The sequence below is a fragment of the Molossus molossus genome, unplaced genomic scaffold (assembly GCF_014108415.1).
Source record: "Molossus molossus isolate mMolMol1 unplaced genomic scaffold, mMolMol1.p scaffold_m16_p_14, whole genome shotgun sequence".
In the NCBI taxonomy this organism is placed as follows: domain Eukaryota; kingdom Metazoa; phylum Chordata; class Mammalia; order Chiroptera; family Molossidae; genus Molossus; species Molossus molossus.
In genome coordinates, this window is record NW_023425349.1 from 34,706,859 (window position 1) to 34,730,359 (window position 23,501).

General features: G+C 44.7%; 1 protein-coding gene across 2 annotated transcripts in view; it reads right to left on the bottom strand.

Moving 5' to 3' along the window:
• Window positions 1–16,380, bottom strand: part of PHF24 (PHD finger protein 24) — a 28,611-nt gene extending 12,231 nt beyond the window's left edge. For both annotated transcript variants that reach the window (XM_036261151.1, XM_036261150.1), the window contains exon 1: window positions 16,308–16,380. The gene's annotated coding sequence lies outside the window, so the exon portion shown is untranslated. The remainder of the gene's footprint in view (window positions 1–16,307) is intronic.
• Between the last annotated feature and the right edge of the window lie 7,121 nt (window positions 16,381–23,501).

Sequence of the window (23,501 nt, forward strand, 5' to 3'; positions counted from 1 at the left end):
GTAATCCAGAATCTCTGAGGGAAGGTATACTTGTCCCATGCCAGTCCCCCTGGAACATTCCTTTGCTGCCAGTGAAGAAGCCAGATGGGAGCGGATACAGGCCGGTACAGGACCTGTGAGCAGTGAATGAGGCAACAATCGCACTGCACCCCATGGTACCGAACCCATACATGCTCCTTAGCCAGCTCCCAGCGGAGGTGGCCCAGTTCACCTGTTTGGACTTGAAGGATGCCTTTTTCTGCCTCTGACTTGCGAAGGTGAGCCAACCACTCTTTTCTTTCGAATGAGAAGACCCCCACACTGTGACAAAGACCCAACTGACCTGGACCAGATTGCCACAAGGATTTAAGAATTTGTCCACTCTCTTTGGAGAGGCCCTGGCCAGAGACTTAAAACTGTTTACTGACACAGAAACGGACCTGGTGCTGCTACAATACGTAGATGATCTCCTACTAGCCGCCCCCACATTGGACTGGTGCTGGGAGGGCACCTGCCAGCTCCTTGAACTGCTAACAAAGGCAGGGTACCGGGCCTCATGGAAGAAAACACAGATATGACAGACCCAGGCAAAACATCTGGGATTCCTCATTTCCCAAGGGAAACGGGTCTTGGGCCAGGAAAGAAAGCAGGTCATGATGGCCCTACCAACTCCAGCCACATGGAGGGAACTTCGAGAGTTCCTAGCGGGTAGCTGGGTTCTGCCGAATCTGGATACCAGCATTAGCCAAACCACTTTACCAAGTGCTAAAAGGCCCAGACACAGCACCCCTCTTATGGGAAGCTGAACAGGAGAAAGCCTTGCAGGCCATAAAAGATCATCCTGGGTGTGTGCCGGCCCTAGGGCTGGCAGACCCCAGTCGGCCTTTCGACCTCTACACTCATGAAAAGGAGAAAATAGCATTAGGGGTCCTTACGCAACCAATGGGACCATGGCAAAGGCCGGTTGCATACCTGTCTGAGCAACTGGACAATGTAGCAGCAGGCTGGCTGCCCTACCTGAGGGCCATAGCTGCAGCTGTCACTCTCTTACAGGAGGCAGACAAACTAACACTTGGGCAAGAGATCAACATATTTGTTCCCCACGCGGTATCTAGCCTTCTGGCTGGAAAGGAACACAAATGGCTCTCCAACCCGAGACAGACACAGTACCAGGGGCTTCTCCATGAGAATCCTCGAGTGAAAGTCAGCACTGCCTGGCTAATAAACCCAGCTATGTTCCTCCCTGCTGAGCTGGGAGGACCAGACCATGACTGCCTTGAGACAACTGAATGCCAGCTGGACAGACCTGCGGGACCAGCCTCTGGACAAGCCAGACTTAACGCTCTACACCGATGGGAGCACTTACATGACTGAGGGAAAAAGAATGGTGGGGTACACTGTCGTGGACAATGAGAAAATAATTAAAGCAAAGCCCCTGCTGGGCCAGCTGGGCCACCCAAAGGGCAGGACTCTGGGCATTAATTAGGTTGCTCGAAATAGCAGAAGGAAAAAGGGTCAATATTTAGAGACTCTCAGTATGACTTTGCCACCATACATATCCATGGGGCAATCTACCAAGAGAGAGGGCTCTTAACAGCCAGGGGAAAGAAATTAAAAACAAGGCAGAAATACTTTGACTGCTAGAAGCAGTCTGGGCCCCTTGGGGAGTAGCAGTAATGCACAGCAGGGGCCACCAGAAGGAAGAGGCAGAAATAGCCCAAGGGAACAGACGGCAGATCAGGCAGCAAAGGCAGCAGCCACAGAAAGGGAGGCCCCCAACAAATTCCCCAGCCATAGAAAGTACCCTATTAGAACTGAACTTCAATCAGCCAGACTATATTCTGGAGGAACAGAAATGAGCCATACAAGAAAACTCCTCCGAATACCCACCGGCATATGGAAACTACCAGATGAACAGCTCTACATACCCCAAAGCCAGGCCAGCAATCTCATCAGGCAATGCCATGCCCTCACACACCTAGGGAAAACATCTCTAGAGGCCTTACTCGGGAGGTATTACTATTTCCCTAACATGTCTGGACTATGTGCAGCGGCAGCAGCTCAATGCCTGGCCTGTGCCAGGAACAATGCAGCAGGTCACCTGAAAAGGCTTCTCAGAATACAACATGGGGCAAAAGCCTTTTGAGGACCTACAGATTGATTTTACTCAGGCCAAGCCAGGATACAGATACTTACTTGTATTAGTCTGTACTTTCTCTGGATGGGTAGAAGCATTACCCACCAGGACAGAAAAAAGCAGAGAGGTAGTCAAGACCCTCCTCAGGGAAATTAACCCCTGCTTTGGGTTGCCTATGACCACTGGCAGCAACAACGGGCCAGTGTTTATTGCAAAAGTGCTCCAGGAACTAGCAGCACAATTAAAAATTACTTGGAAGCTACACACTGCCTATTGCCCTCGGAGCTCAGGAAAGGTAGAATGCATGAACCGGACTCTAAAAGAAACCCTTGCAAAGTTCCTTCAGGAGACCAACCTGCCCTGGCTAGACCTGTTACCCTTAGCATTATTCAGGGTATGAAATGCCCCTAATGCCACAGGGTATACACCATTTGATTTAGTTTATGGGAGGCCGCCAGCCGTACTACCCTTACCTTGAGGAGAGCTTCAGATTATAGGGGAAGCAGGGCAGACTAAGTATCTCCAGAAGTTAGAGGAAACAGCCAGATACATCAGGCCGGATTAGGCCAAGAACCCTTACCATGAGGGGGGCCAGCCCACTCACATAAACCAGGGGACTATGTATGGATTAAAGACTGAAAACAGGAACCCCTTTAACCCACATGGACTGGGCCCCACCTTGTCATACTAACAACCCCTACCACACTTAAGGTTGCAGGAATCACCCCCTGGATCCATCACAGCTGAGCCAAGAGAGCAATGGACCCAGCGGATTCTAGGAGGACGGACAGGGACCCAGAGGACCAGCTGCCACAGTTGCCGACCCTGAAGCTAAAAAGGAAACCAGGCATTGACGGAGGCTCAGAGGAATGGACAATTGCCCAGGATGGTACTTGACTGCAGTGGGAAGTTTTGCTATAATCTTAGGAATTGGACTGATGACTGTAGCCCCAATAGAATGGAACAACTGGGAGTAACTGGCTCTTGAGGGAACATATCTTGGGCTTGTCTGTGCTTCTGGTTACTTAGTATGCTTTGCTTAGCAGACCCTGCCCCAATTCAAGCCCCTGTATATAAATGTAGCATGCCTGCAGAAAGGATACGACTTGCAGAAGGAGTAGCAAGCTATAAATTCCCTGCATCACCCTTCACATATAGCACTGATATGCCCCCGGAATGTCTGGGACAACAAATTATACGTGACAGGGGTAATGGCAGGGACTATTGGATACTGAAATTGCTATGGTTATGGACCCGCAGGCAAACAGGTTTGTTGGATTACCTGCTGCCAGTTGAGTAATCTAAACCAGGAGGAATTTGAAGCAGTTAGGAAAGAAGCTGCAAAAGAGATTGCTGGATGGCTAAAGAAATAGGAGGAAAAGATAGTATATAAGTGTGCCAACCTTACTACTTTCTGGGAGGCACTACGGAAAATCAGCCCCATAGTACAGGTTCAGGAACTAGTACGGACCATATACTCAACATACCAGAATACCAGCAACTCCACTCAGGAATGTTGGGTTTGCCTACCATTCCAGCAGAAAGGGTTCCTTGAAATTCTCATCCGACGTACCTGGAATCGCACTGGGACACCTCCTGGTCCCAATCAGACCCTAACCCAGGGGCCCATAACCACCAATGTATTCCTAGACACTAGAGGATCAAATGTAACCTGCCTAGAGCCCAAAAAGTCTCCCCAGAAGGAAACCCAGTAGGGTCTCTTAACCCAGAGCTTTGTACCAGTAGCCTCAGTATCCCCAATAACAGCAGTTTCTGTACTGAGCCAGGATTATTCCTCCTGTGTGGATGGACTGGGAGATGTCTAGAGGTCTTCCTTACCCTTAGCCTCAGCAGCTGAACCTCCCAGGAAATATCAACCCTACTTCTACTCTGACTGAGCCAAAAGGGACCTACCCAAACCAGAAGGGGTGTAGGCATAGCAGTTGCAGCCAGAATTGGCATTGCAGCTGGGATAGGGACAGGAGTAGGGGGCCTAGGGTTCTCTGCCTCTTCCTACTATAGGTTGTCTGCCCAACTTAATGCAGACATGATTACAGTAGCAGACTCCTTGACCACCATCCAACAACAGATTAATTCACTGGCAGAAGTAACCTTACAGAACTGCGGGGCTCTAGACCTGCTAACAGCAGAAAAAGGAGAAACTTGCATGTTTTTAGGGGAAGAATGCTGCTACTTTGTAAGTCAGTCTGGAATCGTAACACAAAAGGTCAAAGAACTCAGAGAAAACATAAACGCAGAGCCAAAGAATTAGAAAATTGGAACTGGGGAATAGACTCATAGGGCTGGCTCCGATGGTTACTTCCACTAATTGGACCGTTAGCCATCATTCTCCTAGGAGTAAGCCTCGAACCATGCATAATACGGACCATAGTCCAAACTTTAGAGTCCACCAGGTGGGCCACAGCCAAAATATTGGCCCTCCAACAGTATCAGTACAGATATCAACTCTTACTAAGGTCTGAAGACCCAGATTATAGAGATCTGTATCATGATGCAATTGGCAGCAATAGCAGCGAATAGCATCAAAAGGGGGGACATGATAGAGGAAGTAAGTCACTATTTTAGAAAAAGCAAGCACCCAGGGGATAACCAGACCCTTTTGCTTTCCAGGAGATAACCAGGCCCTTTTGCTTCCTAGAGATAATCAAACTTTTTTGCTTCCTGCTTCTGTAAGCTGCTTACCTCTCTCACATCTGAAGAATGTCCGCCTAGCTCGCTACAAAGCTAGGTGCGCCCTATAACTTGGGGCCCAGAATTTAGAGACTGCCTCCTCTGGGTCCGCATGTGTGAATAAAGGAAACTCTTCGCTTTCTCCAGTGTTCGGTCTGAGTCTTTTCCGTAACAGGACAGCCTGGTTGGGTTGCTCAGTTGTTGGAACATCATCCCGTACATGAAAAGTCTGCAGGTTCAGTTCCTGATCAGGGTATATACCTAGGTTTCGGGTTGGATCCCTGGTCAGGGTGAGTATGGGAGGCAATAGATCAATGTTTCTCACATCTATGTTTCTCTCTCTCTCTCTCCCCCCCTCCCTGTCTCTCTAAAATCAATTAGAAAAAAAGAAAGAGGGACAATAAAATTGGATTTTGTACATGTTGAATTAAAGATATCTCTGGAACATTCAGGTGTTATGCTAGCCCCTGTTTAAAACTTTTCAATGGCATAGCTTTCAGGATAAAGTCCTCTAAATCAGTCTTTCTATCATAGCCTGTAAGGCTCTGCTTAGTCTGGCCTCCCTTCCTTAGTGTTCCAACCTCACTGGCATTCTTTCAGTCTTTGTTTGCCATGCTCCCTCTATTTTTGTGGGGGAACTTTGAACATTCCGACCAGTGCCTATTCATTTCTCAGAGCTCAGCTCAAATACTGCTTCCTTGGGGAAGTCACTGCTGACTCCCCTATCCAGGTTGGAGTGCTCACAGCACCATGCTTTTCAGCTCCAGAGCACTCATCTTTGCCATTATATATTCAATAGGATGATTATCTGATCAATGTCAGTTTCCGCTATTAGATTGTTTTTACCCTGCATAGTGCCCATCTCTGCTGCCTAGCAATGTGTCTGGAAGAGAATAGACACTTAATAAACATTTCCCAAGTACTTAATTGTGGAGAAGCATCTTTAATTTTTTAATGAAATCTTAATATATATAATATCTGATGACAGCCATATCTTCCTTCCAGAAATAACTCCTGTATGTGCTACAGTGATACAATTTCCTACCCTGCCTGAGGGCTTGCCCTACAATCGTTACCAAAGACACCCAATCCATATTTTTTAATTTAAAAACTGATAAGAAAAAAATTCCTTATCACCATTTGTAAAATTAAAAAGTATATGATCCTGGCCAGTGTAGCTCAGTTGATTGGACCATTGTCCTGTGCACCAAAAGGTAGCAGGTTCGATTCCCAGTCAGGGCATGTTTCTAGGTTGTGGGTTTGGGCCAGACTGGGCGCTTATAGAAGGCAGCTGATTGATCAATGTTTCTCTCTCACATAGATGTCTCTTTCTCTCTCTCTCTCTCTTCCCTTCTCTCTAAAGTCAATGAAAAACCTATCTTCAGGTGAGGAAAAAAAATTATATAACTAAAACATATTTACTTTGAATAAGTAACTGTGTTTTACAGGGTAGTGGCAAAGGAGATTTATTGAGGAAAGATTTATTGATCAAATTCAGGAAATTGTTTAAGGTGTTCATGCCCTCAGTGGACAATTAATAATAAATTATAATTTAAAAATCCCTTTTCCTCAACTGCAAACAAATATGGGACAACAGTGGAAAGTTATGGTACAATGAAAAAGTGAACAATATAAAAAATATTGAGGTAAAGTAATTAATGTGGAAAGATGTTTATTTATTTATTTAATCCTCACCTGAGGACATTTTTTGATATTTTGTTCAGATAGAGTGGGAGGGGGAGAGAGAGAGAGAGACATCGATGTGAAAGGGACATATCAAGTGGTTGCCACCCACACGACCCAACCAGGGCCGGGGACAAACTGCAACCGAGGTACGTGCCCTTAGCAGGAACCGAACCCGGGTCTCTCTGGACCACAGGCTAATGCTCTAACCGCTGAGCCAAACCGGCCAGGGTGAAATATTATCAGCTCTGGCCAGTTTGGCTCAGTGGTTGGAGCGTCGGCCTGCGGTACAAAGAGACCTGGGTTTGGTTCCTGCTAAGGGCACGTACCTCGGTTGCAGTTTGTTCCCGGCCCTGATTGGTTGTGAGGGTGGCAGCCACTCGATGTGTCCCTTCACATCGATGTTTCTCTCTCTCTCTCTTCCTCCCGCTCTATCTGAACAAAAAATGGAAAAATGTCCTCGGGTGAGGATAAAAAAATATATATATATACACACATATATATTAACATATTAATGAAAAAAGCAAGTTGCAAAAATGCTCATGTTATGATCTAATTTTTAGAAGAATGTATCTGTATCTATATCTTCACTTTTTTGTTAATCTAGTTTTTCTGATTTTCCTACATTGGACATTCATTATATAATTTTTAAAAATCCCAGAATTGGCAACCTGGTGATATGTGTTAGTTCTGGATCTGCTTTTCTGTGACCCAGACACATCGCTTTACTGCTTTGAGCTTTAGTTTTCTGTCGGTTAATGAGTATGTTTGGAGTATGTTGTCTTAAGCATTTAGAATGCTCATGTTCTTGCCTGGCTGATGGCTCAGACCCATGCACCAAGAGGTCACTGGTTCGATTTCTGGTCAGGGCACACATGCCCAGGTTGTGGGCCCAATCCCCAGTGGGAGGTATGAAGGAGGCAGCCAATCGATGTTCTCTCTCACTGATGTTTCTATCTCTCTCCCTCTCCCTTCCTCTCTCTCTAAAATCAATAAAGAAAAAAATTATTAAAAAAAAAAGAAAAGAATGCTCATGTTCTTTTTATATTCTTTTAAAGTCCATGTGACCTAATGATGGTATACAACCAGGGTAGGGTTGGGGACTGGGATGGAGAGGAAGGTGTGTATATGTTAGAGCTTTTGATGAGGCTACGGACCAAGGGGATTCTTGAAGAGGTAGGGCCTATATTCCCCTGACATTGCCCACATGCCTCACAAGCACAGCTGTGCTCTGTTGTTAGGTGGGAAAGCAAGTCCCCAGCATGCAGCGAGAGGAACAGGAATAGGCACACCACACCAAAAGGGACAGTGCAAAACTGACACACAATTCTTCACTGTAGACCTTCCCCAGGTTTCAGGTTTGGTCTCTAGTTGGGGTGTGTGCAGGAGGCAACTAATTGATGTTTCTCTCTCACGTCTTTTCTCCCTTCCTCTCTCTCTAAAATCAATAAAAATCATTTAAAAGAAAGAAAGAAATGAAACTCCCGGAGGAGGGGGAGAAATGAATGGATTGAAAAAGCACATCAATTATAATATTTGGTTAGAAAACAAATGTTAAAAGCCATAACACCTCTTCCCCTCCTTTTTGTAACATAGCAGAGGTTTACAGTATCTTCTTGGTTCTTGGTGATATACAGAAGGTACTAGCTCCCTAAATTGTTTGGGGAAGTCCCTGCTAGAAGGTATATCAGAAGTTTATGGAGCAATCATGACATTTATATTTATCAGCAAGAAGACATGGATTGGGAATAAAAAGTCCAGAAACACTTATTTGGGGACCTGGAATAACCATACAAAATTCACTTTTTCAAGACTGACATCATTGGAAAAAAATCAATGGTATGCATTTGGTTCTTATGGTTTTTTTGGATAATGAGTTTTGAACAAAGACCAGCCAATTAGGAGGGTTACTCTGTAAGTGAACTGACTCATTAATAGTGTATCAGCAAACTAACCATCGATATCTCCCAAAACAATGTAGTCCTGCTATAAGCATTATTCTCTGTAAGGATAACAAGAATCACTATTAAGTCATTCAGTTGTTTATCATGACATTGCAGTGAGTTTGTTCTTAAAGGAATGAAGACTGAAGATGACACACACCAACAAAACTAACAAACAAACATAAAAACAAATGAAAAAAGATTTTCTAGTCCTGACCACAGGATCTTGGAGTACTGCTCTTCATTTTACCCAAGATGGTTCCATTTTCTAGGTCCATAATGCAGAATATATACAGCAGAACCATTTAAAAGAAACCATCAAAATCCAAACAAGATACCAAGTCATTTTGAATCCACATGGCTTTAATTTTTATAGAAACTGTGAAGACACAACAAAATTAGTTTTCAAAACTGAGGCTAGCCTAGCTGGTATGACTCAGCAGGTTGAGCGTCATCCCATGGACTGAGGTCCCGGTTTGATTCCTGGTCAGGGCACATGCCGGGGTTGAGGGCTCGATCCCCAGTAGGGGGCATGCAAGAGGCAGCCCATGGATGTCTCTCACATCAATGTGTCTATCTCTCTCTCCTTTCTCTCTCTCTAAAAATTCAATAAAAAATACTTTTTAGAAACTGAGGCTAAAATCCTTAATGCTTAATGGAGAGGCTCAAACCTGTATACAAAAGACACCTTGATTAAAGGCAAAAATGTGTTGTAATATCCAAGATGTATACCCATGTCGTTTGAGAAATTAATAAAATCAGGTCGAATTTCTAGAAAAACAAGTGGCAGTGATTAGCAATGGTAAAAACAAATGCCTGGTGAGAAAACCCTTACCTCTCCTGTGCTGAAAGAACTCCTAGGAAGAAGAGTGAGTTAAAAGAAAATCAAATTGCAAAGATCCCATAAATTATAATAATGGTTACTTGTTTGGTTAGTGGGTATAATTGGGGTTTTCTGCCTCCCTAACAAGGATGAAAGAGGGATAAAGACACTGTCTTAAGAATGATATGACTGAGAATTTGTGGTATTTAGGAAAGGCATGGAAAAAACCTCAGGGGGCAGACGCAGGTGGTTTGCATGACAGAGTGACAAGAAGGTAGAATAGGGCTGGCTGACTGTATGTTCTGGAGGAAATGAAAATAGATGACAACCAGAATCTTATTCTGGTAAGAGAAGTCTGTGTAGATGTATTTATCAGGCCGTAAGACATATGTGGGCAGCTTGGAATGTGTGTGTGAGACACACCCATTCTCTGTAGTGTCCATGCTTAGAACGGCAGTGGGATTATTTATAAGGGCAAAGTAGTCAGAGTAGGAGGAGGAGAGGTTGCTCTACACCTAGAACTAGTTTAGAAATAAGGAAGGGGAAGGCAGCTAGGGGACTTTTCTTCCAAAGTTCTCCATAAAGATTCATAGTTGTGATGAACCTGGGTGCAACCCTCCTTACGGGCAAGAGTGTCCACATTTGGCATGTTACTTACTTGCTTTCAGCTGATTCTTGACATGGGAAGGCAGCTGTTTGGAAAAGGCTCAAAAGCAACTAAAAGTTATGAGGGCTTCCCTAGGCAGGATCAAGGCAAAGAAAACCTCTGAGTCGAGGGACAGTGAAAACAACCAGAGTGGGTTGCACAGGTGGAAAAAGGAATCCTAGTTTTACACCGAGGCCAAGAGGGAGAAAAATCTAGATGGTTCCCCCTGCCTTCCATGGAGTGTGTGTTCTATAAATCTTTGTTGAATTATAGAGATGACTGGGCAACATAAGCTTATTTGAGATTATGGTGTCAGTAGCCTTTTTCTTCCTCAAAGTTTGCCAGAAAGACTGATCAGACCAAATCTTCAAAACTCAGTTCTAGAAACTGCACAGTTAGCAGCTCATCTGATCTATTCTGCTTCCCCAGAGATGGGACCCTAACTGGTGAGTCAGGGCTATCAGGAATAAGGACAGGTTAAAGTACAGTAGTTGTGGGTAACTTCTTTGACAATAGGACAGAGCTACAGAATTTTGGAACAACCACACTGATAAGAAAAGAGAGACTCATATTACCAAACTTAATGGTTCCCTGCATTTATGCTACATCCAGGAACATTGTGGCTTGGCCCATAGGAGGGCAGTTGCCCTAAGGGCATGTGTAGGAAGCCCTTGGGCTTGATTTGGGCTGGGTTTTGGCTGGAGCCATATAGCACAGCATCTGCACATAAAATGAAAATTTCAAGGTGTTTGACAATTGGCTCCAGGAAACATGTGCCTGAAGGACTGAGAGCCTCAGAGAAAGCCACATAACTGACATAGAAGGTGACCATCCACTGGGATATTGAAATACAAGCAGAACCACAGCCTAAAAATGCAGAATGCACAGCACAGGCTTTAAGCTCACTGTGCACATTAATATCTCTCTCAAGACTTTAAACAAAAATCATCAAAAAGAGTCCCCTTACCTTCTGATGGTCTTTGAGGAAATTGAAGCCCAAAATAGTCTGGCTGTTCTCCAGTGACTAGGTGTTGCTTTAGGAATCCAGTGCCTCACTACAGTGCTCTTGCAGTGTGCTCCTAGCCAGCCATTCTGTTGCTTGACAGTAGCCTACAGTCTTTTAGTTTTCATGCCTACAGACCCTAAAGGGATCTACCTGGTACCTCTCTATCCTCCTCCAGTCACCTATGTTTATCTAGCACAGCAGCACCAGCTTCAGTCAGCTCAGGAAGGCATAGTCATCCCAGCTGCACAGGGTTCTTTAGAGGTTTCCAAGGAGAAGGGCTGAAGAATGAGTAAAACTGTCTTCCTGTCCTCAGCTCAAGAGAATGAGATGTGAGGGAGGTCCTGTTGTTTAATACTTACTGAAAGCCCACACAGCTCTAATATACCCGAGGACAAAATTATGATATGATCTTTAGCCTCTGGGGGCCTGGGATGAGTCTTCAAGAAAAGCTCCAGTGCTGACTTCCCACAGAAGCAGGGCAACAGTTAAGGAACAGCACACTATCAGTGATTGGCTGGTGTGATTGCACTTAGCAAACAGAGCTTTTCAGCAAGATGGAGAGGCACTCCTTGTTCTGTACTCTGGGGCCCTGAAGCACTGATTCAGTCCTATTTAATGCATTTATTACACCATAATTATCACGACTTATTTGTTTGTTGATTCTACAAATATATGTTGAGTGCAGCCTACTATGTGTCAGGCACAAACCAGGCACTTAACTGTTGGTAGAATGACAAATGGAACCTTGCTCAGCTTGAGAATGCAGTGTATATGTGTGTAGGGGGCATAAGTGTGGGATTTTTTTTTTTTTTTTAAAAAAGGTGTTGCTTGAGCTAAATTTTGAAATATGAGTGGGAGTTACCCCAGTGGATAAGGGGGGGAAAAAGCATTCCAGGAAGAGGTAAAAACACATGCCAAGGCATGGAGCTATATGGGGACTCCATCATTGGGGGATGGTATGAAGCCAGCTGGGTGCTGAATAGAAACAGGCAAGAAAACCTGCTGTCACATAAGAATCAGCCCAAAGAACTGGTTTGAGATAGCATGCTTAAATATTTGTTTAAAAGGGAATATAAATGTGGATTTTCAGGGAGAAAAATAACCCAGAGAATTGGGTTTTCTGAGATCAGGAAGCAGGATAACCCTGATAAGTCCTAGGACTGACCACCCAACAGGAAACTCCTTTTCAAAGCCTAAGAGCTGGCAAGAGGTGACTGTAGTGAATCACTGGGTATTTTCTTTTCCCTCTGGGAGACCCATTAACCTGAATAGGAGGCAGAAAAGAGAAAGAAAGAAAGAAAGAAAGAAAGAAAGAAAGAAAGAAAGAAAGAAGGAAGGAAGGAAGGAAGGAAGGAAGGAAGGAAGGAAGGAAGGAAGGAAGGAAGGAAGGAAGGAAGGAAAGAAGAGCAAGCAAGCCAGTTAGTCTACACACTATTGCTTTAGTGAGAAAACTCCAGTAAGAGGAAACATTTCTGAAACCAGAAATAATTTATGTGAAAGGACTTTGTAAACTGTAACATGTTATTCAAATATAAGGTACTGTCATGATTATCATAACAAGTGAAGAGTGTGGCCAGTTTACTCAAAGCATATGGGTGTAAGTAATGGGGGTAGAGCAATGGGGGGGGGGTGTCCTAAGAATGTGGCTGCCAGAGCTGCCAGCAGTTGCATTTCAGTGACACTTGGAAAAAGGCATACTCCATGTTGATTCTTGTGAATACTCTGTAAAGTTGCAATTCCCCCCTCACTTTTCTTACTCTTTATAGTAAATAATTAGAGAAATGCAGACTGATTCTATGAGAACTCCTCAAGGGCAAGGGACTCTCATATTTATAGCCTAGTGCCTGGCAAGTAGGTAGCACTTAGTAAATAAATGTGGTTCTCTGAAGGGTTTGCTGGAAGGGGAGGAAGGATGGAGGGAGATATTATAATGGAAAAAATAATCATGTCTTCAGCTGGACACTGATGGTCATGGTTTCTTGGTCCAAAGCTGGTAAACAATTCCTGTCAGAATTGGTCATTAAGACTGAGGGGTGGAGTAGATAATGATGTCCCATCAGAAATGAAGAAATTGATTTGGGATATGAGGGTAGCAGAAACTAAGAGCATTACCGGAGAAAAACATGTGGGACTGGAAGATAATAGATTCTGTAGCTATAAGAGAGGTAACTACTTGCATAAATATCATCCACTTAGGAGCAGGAGTACTGGGAGGGGGAAATACAGGGAGTATGGGAAATGGGCTAGGGAAGGTCCTACTATTCATGTTTGAGGAAAAGGAAGCACTGTCAAAAAGATGGCAAATGTGGGAGGAAGAAAATCATAAGAATATGGTCAGAGAAGATTTGGAAGATTAAAGGCTGAAAAATCCAGCCCAGCCAGTGTGGCCCAGTGGTTAAGCGTTGACCCATGCACCAAGAGGTTGCCAGTTTGATTCCTGGTCAGGGTGCATGCCCTGGTTGTGGGCCAAATCCCCAATGGGGGGCATGCAGGAAGTGGCCAATGTTCTCTCTCATCAATGTTTCTCTCTCTCTCCCGCTCTCCCTTCCCTTCTCTCTCTAAAGATCAATAAAGAAAAAAAAAAAAGGCTTAAAATTCCAGACACACTGGTATACGCTCAAGTGAGATTGATCGAGCCATTCTCTCCCCTTCTATTTCCTTTTGTAGAGCTTTTGTTTGCTTGTTTTTGCTTTGAGAAAATTAAGGCACCTGGTTACATCTTTCATACCCATTATGGAATACTCTGATTTGCAAACTCCTGTTGTGATTAGGGGACAGTTAGACAGTATTCTTAGGAGGTGATATCCAAGGTTCAATATTTGGGGAGCATCTGGAGCCATCTAGGAAATTTTTCCAGGGTTATGAATGGGTGCAATACCAAGAGCCCTCAATGAAAAGACAAGTTTAGAAATAAAACCTTAATGACAATCTCTGAATTGGAGCAAAGATCATATTTGCAGGCTTGCTTCTTCTGATTTTCTTTACAAACATATATCCCTGTTTATTTCGGTGTGTTAAACTGATGAGAGGGGTTTGAATTGAAAGAGCATTATAAACAGCTCTGCAATGGGGAGGTGCTAAACTAATATAAACCTTTGTCAGTTTACTCCATTGAGCTGTGCAGAAGGTGCCACACCCAGGCTTCAGGTGGCCATCAAGTTAAAAAGAAAAGCTAACAATTGGCAAACCAGGTTGTCTTGTTTTCTCCCAAGCCTGATCTCTCTTCTCACTATGTAACCCCAGGAGGCCAAGGAAGCCACTTCTATTAAAGGAAGATGTCACTAGGTTTGGCTGGGTGGAAGAAGAGAGGAAGGGTAATGGAAAAGCTCTCTCAGAATGGCTCTGTGGAGAATTTAATTGCTGAGCTTCCCACCAGTTCATTTTTTTGGATAAGAAATTAGAGTCTATCCTTGATCCCAAATTCACACTCTTAGGATTCAGGTGAAATAAAAGCACTACCACAGCCGAGGGGGCAAGATGAGGGTGCATTACTATGTCAGGTGTACAACCTTTTCACTTCCCAGACAACGTTCAGCCTTCCTCGTTTCTGCATCTTTCCCATTCTCCTCCTTATCATGCTGAGGCACTACGGGGCAAAAGTGTCCTGAGTGGTATCTGTGGACTAATGCCTGCTTGTGCATGTAGTCAGATGACCACAGGGCAGTGTGTCATGCTTCCTAAAAGTGATCCTGTCTCACCCTGGCTGGTTTGGCTCAGCAGTTAGAGCATTGGCCCACAGACAGTGAGTCTCGGGTTTGATTCCGGTCTAGGGCACGTACCTTGGTGGTGGTTGGTCCCTGGTCGGAGGCAACCAATCAATGTATCCCTCTCACATTGCTGTTTCTTGCTCTTTCCCCTTCCCTCCCACTATACCTGAAGATAAATAGAAAAATATCCTTGGATAAGGATTAAAAAATAAAAAAGTGATCCTGTCTCTCCTTCCTCTCCCTGAAGGATTCTGCAGCAGGGAGGGTTGTCTCAGGGCACTCCATCCTCTGAAGGGTTCCTCTACTTTCCAGGAGCGAGTCCTGTCAAAGACCACACCCAAAGGCCTCTTCCAGACCCAATTAAATTCAGAGCCACCCAGAGGCATCTTTACTGTGAAGCTGCCAGTGAAGGAAGCCACACCCTGAAATCCAGAGATTCAGTGTAAATTAGTTTCTGTAGCAGTCTCATTATCAATGAAAATCTCCTCATCCACTTAATCATCACATTTACTGAGCATATACTATTGCAAAGCCCTATGCTTGGTACCTTAATGCAACTCATTTAAAAACATACATTGTTGCTTCTGCCTCTCCTTGATACTTTTTCTCAAATAAACTTCAAAAACAGATTTCACCATTCCAAGCCTTGTGGCCTTGGGCAAATTGCTAAAGCTCTCTGAGTCTAAAGTGCGTAATGTTTAAAAGGAGATAATGTCAAGGCTGTTTAAAGATTATATAAGATGTTAAATATCCCTGGTGTAGAAATGGGCACACTGGTGCTCAAGAATCCTACATACCCTTTCTTCCCTCCTTCAAAGGACTTTTTTTTACAGGACCTGCCAGATTCAGTTGTTCCACCTGAGTTTACTTCTTTCTTCCTCTTGGTCAAAGCCAGGGAGTCAAATCTCCTTTCTTTGCTTCATAAATCTCACTGGTCCTTCCCTTCCTTGAGCCTTGCGCTCTTATAGAAGTTCCTGCCTCCACTAAAATCCAGCTGGCAGCCACTGGGCTACCACCGATAATAAAAATCCTAATAAAGGGCAATGGACGAAGGCAACAGCCCCACAAGGTCCTCACCTCTGGACCACTCTGGAGAGACACAAGTTTGGGAACACTGAATCCAAAGGGAGGTCAAGGCCAAAGTCCTCTGGGCATATGGAAAGTTACTCCTGGCCTGAATCCCATAGCTGGATCTACCCCCCGCCCCCCAAAGCAGAGGTTCCTTCCAGACAGTTCTAGGGCACAGTCTAAGGACCTCCTTTATATAGTGGCCCTCTGTGAAGGTCCATTCCCACCGCGAGGCTCCTGGTGCTCCCCTATGGTCCCTCATGTTCCCAAATGGTTTTCCACTGAGGCAACTCCAGAGACTACCCTTGCCCTCCCATAGTTACACAGACGTCACGCTGGGAATGGTGCTTTCCACACTGGGCTTCCCTCCTCATGGAGGCGAGCGCAGAGCCAGCCCTGGGAGTCTCCATTCACTCGGGGATTTCTGCGGGGACGGCTCGCACACAGCGCCTCCGGGACTCTCCCAGAGGGCAGAGGCAGCAGACTCGGGATTTACGCATTGACACAGGGACCCTTTGGGAGCGGCTTCCACACAACACCTTAGAGTCCCCGGAGGTTGTCTGCGGCCCGAAGACCCGCCCCGCAGGGTGCCAGCCTGGTCGCGCCGCCCCCGACCCCGCTTACCGGGACTGTCAGAGTGCGGGTCCGGGGCTGCAGGACTACACCGCTGGTCCCGCGCCACTCATGGCCTCTTGGAAGTCGGCGTGCGGGGCCGGGAGCCGGGAGCAGGCGGCGCGGGCGGAGCAGCAGGCTGAGGCGGCAGCGGCGCGCGGGCTAGGAGCACACCCACCCTCCCCGCCCTCCGCCCCACGCCCCACGCCCCACGCCCCACGCTCCACGCGACTGCGGCGCGTGCGCCCGCGCGAGACCACCCCAGGGGCCGGTGGGTGCGCCCCGCCCCGCCCCCTGCGCCTTGAGGCGCGGCCCTCGCGGCTCAGCTGGCGACCTCGCACCGGACTGAGGCCCCGAGGGCCCATGGGAGGGCGGCGGCGGGCCCTGAGTAGCTGTCGGTGCGGATGCCAGTGGGCGACCCCCACCAGAGCCTGGCTCTGCGGCGCGGAGACTGCGCCTGCCCGGCTGCCCGCGGCAAGGTCAGTGTACTCTGGGAGGAGGTGTCCCGGGACGGGGTCACAGCCGGGGGCTGAGGCAGCTCACAGCTCCCGCCTGCGCCGCGGCGAAGCGTCGTGCCGTCCGCACCTGGCTCGGGAAGTGAGAATGACTCATCCGCGGCCTCGGCTGGGCGCTACCTCCCCTTCCAAGCCTAGCTGATCACTCAGGCATGCAGCCGGCCCACGACCCTGGCCTTGGGGCACTCATCTTCGCAGTACTCCACTACGGAGTGTCCAAATGAGCTGGCACAAAATGCTTGCCTGGCCCGACTCTTCCTGAGGTAGTTTCTTAAATTATTAGCCTTTCGTTTCCAACAGCGAAGCATTGCTGTATGTAATGTAACCCACTTTTTGCTGCAGCAACCTCTTCCCTCAGACTGTCTGAACAGCCAGCTTGTCAGGAGGCCAGCAGTTTTGTAATGCATACAACTTGCTCTAGCAACTAATAAAGAAATAACTGAACATACGTAAATGATATGCCAAGAACGCTTTATTTAAGTTAATTGCATTTACATTTTAACACACTTTAATTTTCTTGTGCACTTAGTTTCTTTCGTTTTTTAGATTTTATTTATTTTTTAATTTTATTTAATTTTTGTTACAGATGTTTCTCCTTTTTTACCCCATTGACACCTTCCTCCCTATCCCCCACCCCCACCCCGTCCCCGGCTTTGTTGTCGGTGTCCATTGGTTATGGGTACATGCATATAACTTCTGTGGCTCATCTCTTCCCTCCCCCCACCACCCCCTCTTCTGAGGGTTGTCAGTCTGTACCCTACTTCCACCTCTGGGTCTACCCTATTCCTCAGACTGTTGTTTTCATTACATTCCACAAATAAGTGATCATGTGGTATTTGTCTTTTTCTGCTTGGCTTGTTTCGCTTAGTATAATACTTTCCAAGACCCTCCATATTGTCTCAAAGGATAAGAGATCTTTCTTTCTTACAGCTGCATAGTACTCCGTTGTGTATATGTACCACTGCTTTTTTAGCCATTCGTCTACTGATGGACACTTGGGCTGTTTCCAGATCTTAGCTATTGTAAATAGTGCTGCTATGAACATGGGGGTACATATATCCTTTCTGATTGGTGTTTCAGGCTCCTTAGGGTATATTCCTAGAAGTGGGATCACTGGGTCAAATGGCAATTCAATTTTTAATATTTTGAGGTAACACCATAGTGTTTTTCATAGTGGCTGCACCAATCTGCATTCCCACCAGCAGTGTACTAGAGTCCCCTTTTCTCCACACCCTTGCCAATACTTGTTTGGTGATTTGTTGACGGTGGCCATTCTGACAGGTGTGAGGTGATACCTCATTGTTGTTTTAATTTGCATCTCTCTGATGATTAGTGATGTTGAGCATTTCTTCATATGTCTCTTGGCCATTTGTATGTCCTGTTTGGAGAGGTGTCTATTCAGCTCCTCTGCCCATTTTTAAATTGGGTTCTTTGTCTTCCTTTTGTTGAGTTGTGTGAGCACTCTCTATATTTTGGAAATTAACCCCTTATCTGATGTATCATTGGCAATGATGCTCTCCCATACAGTGGGTTGCCTTTCCATTTTGATGGTTGTTTCTTTTGCTGTGCAGAAGCTTTTGAGTTTGATGTAGTTCCATGTGTTCATTTTTTCCTTTGTTTCTGTTTCCTTAGGTGATGTATCAGTGAAAATTCTGCTGCGTATGATGTCTGAAATTTTGTTGCCTACATTTTCTTGGATTTTTATGGATTCAAGGGTCACATTTCAGTCTTTTATCCATTTTGAGTTTATTTTTGTGTATGGTGTAAGTTGATGGTCTGGTTTCACTTTTTTTTTTTTTTTGCATGTAGCTGTCCAATTTTCCCAACACTATTTATTAAAGAGACTGTCTTTACTCCATTGTAGGCTCTTGCCTCCTTTGTTAAATATTAATTGAACATAATGTCTTGGGTTCACTTCTGGGTTCTCTGTTCTGTTCCACTGGTCTATCTGCCTGTTCTTGTGCCAGTACCAGGCTGTTTTGATTACAGTAGCTTTGTAGTATAACCTGATATCTGGTATTGTGATCCTACCTACTTTGTCCTTTTTCAAGATTGCTGTGGCTATTCGAGGTCTTTTTTGGTTCCATATGAACTTTTGAAGTATTTTGTTCTAGTTCTGTAAAATATGTCCTTGGTATTTTGATGGGGATTGCATTGAATCTGTAGATTGCTTTGGGTAGTATGGACATTTTAATGATGTTAATTCTTACAATCCATGAACAAGGTATGTGCTTCCACTTTTTTTATATCTTCCTCTATTTTTTTTTTCAATGTCCTTCAGTTTTCTGGAAATAGGTCCTTTACTTCTTTGGTTAAGTGTATTCCTAGGTATCTTAATTATTTTGCCGTGATGGTAAATGGGATTGTTTTTTCAGTTTCTCTTTCTGTGAGTTCATTGATGTATAAGAATGCCATCAGCCCTGGCCGGTTTGGCTTAGCAGTTGGAGCATCGGCCTGCGGACCACAGAGTCCCGGGTTCCGTTCCTGCTAAGGGCGTGTACCAAAAAAAAAAAAAAAAGAATGCCCTCGATTTCTTGACGTTAATTTTGTATCCTGCTACTTTGCCAAATTCATTTATTAAGTCTAGTAAATTTTTGATGGAGTCTTTGGGGTTTTCTATGTATAGTATCATGTCATCTGCAAATAATGACAGTTTCACTTCCTCCTTTCCAATTTGGATCCCTTTTATTTTTTCTTCCTGTCTGATTGCTGTGGCTAAGACTTCAAGTACTATGTTAAATAAGAGTGGCAACCTTCCTTCCTCCCCTCCTCCCCTCCTCCCCTCCTCCCCTCCTTTCTTCCTTTCTTCCTTCTCCCCAGATAAATCCCAGAACGACAGAATCGATATCCATGCACAGTCCATCTGACCTGTGTCAGTGTCAGACGCTCAGTAGATGGATGTCAGACAACAGAAGGAAAATGAGGGCCCAGGAACACAAGGCCCCCTTGGACACGCGTCCGGCACTGGACACCACCTTATCTTCCAGGCACCAAGGTACCGGAGCTCCTGCCTGAAGGCAGAAATCTCAAACTTGTTATATCACAGGAGACAAAGCGCACGTCCTCCGCGTCCTGTCAAGCTGGGGCTGGATTCGGTTTCTTTCCTTTGCCGTTTGCTAACTCTGGAGTTTTAATTACAAATACACAAAACAAAAGGAAATGAAACCATAACCCGGACCTCCCCACCCCCGGCCCAGAACATTTACTCTGCTGAAACTCGTAAAAAATGGCTCAAGTCAGGAATTAGGGCTTTGCTTTCAGGACTGGCCCTACACGCCGCCGGGTGGAGAGGGCTCTGACTGGAGTAGAATCAAGTTCCCGGCCCCTCACATCCATGCCCCTCATGATTTCCTGCCGTTTTCGCCATCCCTGGGTTCCAGCAGAATCCGCCCAGCTGCTGGGTAGGAAGATCCTCCATCACCACCCTCGTTTGCTCCCTGGGCGGTTGAAAATGAACACATGCAGGAGCCCAGCTGTGAGGCTCGGATTGAGCGTGGACCCTGCACCTAGAGGTCCAGGTTTGATTCCCCGTCAGGCGCATACCCAGGTTGTGGGCACGATCCCCAGTGGGGGGCATGCAGGAGGCGGCCAGTCGATGTTCTCTCTCATTGATGTTTCTATCTCTCTCTCCCTCTAAAAAAAAAAAAAATCAATACAGAAAAAAAGTAAAAAAAAAAAAAAAGAGGCGAAAGTGGGCATCCCTGTCTTGTTGCTGTTCTTAAGAGAAATGCTTTTAGTTTCTGCCCATTGAGTATGATGTTGGCTGTAGGTCTTTCATATATGGCCTTTATTATGTCGAGATATGATCCCTCTATTCCCACATTGCTGAGTGTTTTTATCAGAAATGGATGCTGGATTTTGTCAAATGCCTTTTCAGCATCTATCGATATGATCATGTGGTTTTTATTCTTCATTTTATTTATGTGGTGTGTCACATTTATTGATTTGCAAATATTATACCAGCCTTTCATCCCTGGTATGAATCCCACTTGGCCATGGTGAATAATTTTTTTGATGTATTGCTGGATCCGATTTGCTAGTATTTTGTTCAGGATTTTGACGTCTACATTCATCAGGGATATTGGCCTGTAGTTTGCTTTCTTTATAGTGTCTTTTTCTGGTTTTGGAATTAGAATTATGCTGGCCTTATAAAACGAGTTTGGAAGTCTTCCTTCTTCTTGAATTTTTTGAAATAGTTTGAGGAGAATGGGTGTTAGTTCTTTTTTTTTTTTTTTTAATTTTTCTTTATTTATTTTGGAGAGAGAGAGGTATCGATGAGAGAGAACACTGATTGGCTGCCTCCTGCATGCTCCCCACTGGGGATTTGGCCCACAGCCTGGGCATGTGCCCTGACTGGGAAACAAACACACGACCTCTTGGTGCATGGGAAAACGCTCAACCACTGAGCCACACCAGCTGGGCTTTTAGTTCTTTTTTGAATGTTCAGTAAAACTCCCCCATGAAGCCATCCAGGCCTGGGCTTTTGTTTGCTGGGAGAGTCTTGATTACCTCTTCAATTTCCTTAGTTGTTATTGGTCTGTTCAAGTTTTCTCTCTCTCCCTGGTACAGTTTTGGGAGACTACGTGTTTCTGAAATTTGTCCATTTTACTAGATTGTTGAATTTGTTACCATATAATTGTTCATAGTAGTAGTTAACGATCCTTTGTATTTTTTTCTTTTTCTTTTAATCCTCACCCAAGGACATTTTTTCATTTTTTGTCAGATAGAGTGGGAGTGGGAAGGAGAGAGAGAGAGAGAGGGAGAGAGAGAGAGAGAGAGAAACATCGATGTGAAAGGGACACATCGAGTGGTTGCCACCCACAAAACCCAACCAGGGCCAGGGACAAACTGTAACAGAGGTACATGCCCATAGTGGGAACCGAACCCAGGTCTCTCTGGACCACAGACAGACACTCTAACTACTGAGCAAAACCAGTCAGGGCAGATCCTTTGTATTTCTGTGGTGTCAGTTGTTACTTCTCCTCTTTCATTTCTGATTTTGTGTATTTGGGTTTTCTTTCTTTGTTTCTTGGTGAGTCTAGCCAAGGGTCCATCAATCTTGTTTATCTTTTCAAAAAACCAGCTCTTTGTTTCATTGATCCTTTGAGTTGTTTTTTGGTCTCTATGTCATTTATTTCTGCTCTGATCTTTACTATTTCCTTCCTTCTACTTGCTCTGGGGTTTTCTTTTTGTTTGCTTTCTAATTCTTTAAGTTGTGAGGTTAGACAGTCAATTAGAAACTTTTCTTGTTTCTTGAGGTAGGCCTGTCGTGCTATGAACTTCCCTCTCAGAACTGCTTTTGCTGCATCCCATAGATTTTGTGTTGTTGTGTGTTCATTTTTTTGGTTTCCAGGAAGTTTTAAATGTATTCCTTGATCTTCTTGGTAACCCATTTTTGTTTAATAACATGCTATCTAGCCTTCATGTGTTCAAATGTCTTTGCATGTTCTTTTTTTTTTTTTATCCTCACCCAAGGACATTTTCCCATCTTTTTGTTCAGGTAGAGTGGGAGGGAGAGAGAGGAACAGAGAGAGAGAGAGAAACATCGATATGAAAGGAACACATCGAGTGGCTGCCACCCGCACGACCGACCACGGCCGGGGACAAACTGCAACCGAGGCACGTGCCCTTAGCGAGAACTGAACCCGGGTCTCTCAGGACCGCAGGTCGACGCTCTAACCGCTGAGCCAAACCGGCCAGGGCTCTTTGCATGTTCTTATTACAATTGATTTCTAGTTTCATGCCATTGTGATCCATGAAGATGCTTGATATGATTTCAATATTCTTGAACTTGTAGAGACTTAGTTTGTGTCCTAACATGTGGTCTGTCTTTGAGAATGTCCCATGTGCACTTGAGAAGAATGTGAATTCTGTAGTTTTGGGGTGTAATTCTCTGTAGATATCTATTAAATCCATTTGGTCTAGTGCTTCATTTAGAGTCTCTGTTTCCTTGCTAATTTTTTGTCTAGAGGATCTATCCAGTGATGTCAGCGGGGTGTTGAAGTCCCCTGCTATGATTGTATTGCTGTTGATTTCTCCTTGGAAGTCCTCCAGAAGATTTTTAATATATTTTGTGCTCCTATATTGGGTGCATATATGTTTATCAAGGTTATATCTTCCTGTTGGATAGATCCTTTCAATGTTACGTAGTGGCTTTCTTTGTCTCTAGTTATGGCCTTCATTTTGAAATCTACTTTATTGGAAATGAGTATTGCTACCCCAACTTTTTTTTCCTTTCCGTTTGCGTGGAAGATTTTTTTCTATCCCTTCACTTTCAACCTATGTGAGTCTTTTGTTGTGAGGTGGGTCTCTTGTAAACAACATATAGATGAGTCATGCTTTCTTATCCAATCAGCTTACTCGGTGTCTTTTTATGGGAGCATTCAATCTATTTACATGAAGGTGATTATTGATTTGTACTTATTTATTGCCATTTTTGTTTAGTGTGGTTCTGTTTTCCTATTTCTTCTACTAATTACAGCAGTCCTTTTAACATTTCTTGCAGTGCTGGTTTGGTGCTAATGTATTCCCTTAGCCTTTTTTTGTCTGGAAAGCTCTTTATTTAACCTTCTATTTTGAATGATAGCCTTGCTGGATAGAGTAGTCTTGGATTCAGATCCTTGTTTGTCATGACCTTGATTCATTCATGCCATTCTCTTCTGGCCTGTAGTGTTTCTGTTGAGAAGTCAGC